The 698-nt window shown below is 34.5% G+C and overlaps 1 protein-coding gene across 1 annotated transcript in view; it reads right to left on the reverse strand.

The window, feature by feature from the left end:
• The window catches only part of LOC109534879, a gene marked incomplete in the record, with an annotated part of 72,531 nt that overhangs the window by 38,792 nt on the left and 33,041 nt on the right, over positions 1 to 698 (reverse strand).

Genomic DNA, 698 nt, shown 5'->3' on the forward strand with positions numbered 1-698 from the left:
AGTTGCAAAATCCACTTGAACATGACGCTGCTTTTTTCGAAGTTTCTCAAGAACCATTCGAGCCACAGAATTCGTTTTGGCATCGTTAGATAGAAAATTGAATGGATTCGCCCTTGAAAGAGGACGACTTTTCTTGTAAATCCATCTTTTAACTTTTTTGCATTAAATACTCTCAGTTTGCTAGTATTTTACAGTAAAACGTTAGGGAAAAACGCGTTGTTCTGTTTAGACAGAGTTATGCTTAAAAATATTGACCTGAAAGCGAAGAAACCGGATTTTAAATTAACCAAATAATTCACAGCGACAAACGTGACGAGTTTTCCGAATAATTGATTCTAAATTTTCACTTGTTCTGTTCGGGAAAATATTTTTGGGAAAAAATCCAGAAAATTATTAGGGTTTTGTCCACAAATCGAAGAATCGATTCGAATTTTTGTCCAAGAATGAAAAAATTGTCAGTATTTTTAAGGAAAACTAGAAAATAATGCGTTTTTGCGTAGACAGAATTGCTTAAAAAAACTGTGCTAAAACTGGAATGACCTGAAACTTTAAAGAAACTATTTTATCAACTCATATAAAACTATCGATTTGACCGAATGGAGCCACATTCAAGTCATTAGCCAAACCTTTTTTATAGACTATTGAAGTCCGCGTCGGGATTTCCCGCCTGGATGATGTGGACCGCTCAACAACTTTTT

This window comes from Dendroctonus ponderosae, unplaced genomic scaffold, assembly GCF_020466585.1.
Source record: "Dendroctonus ponderosae isolate FM_Combo_2020 unplaced genomic scaffold, Dpon_F_20191213v2 Dpon_F_20191213_10, whole genome shotgun sequence".
Taxonomy (NCBI): Eukaryota; Metazoa; Arthropoda; class Insecta; order Coleoptera; family Curculionidae; genus Dendroctonus; species Dendroctonus ponderosae.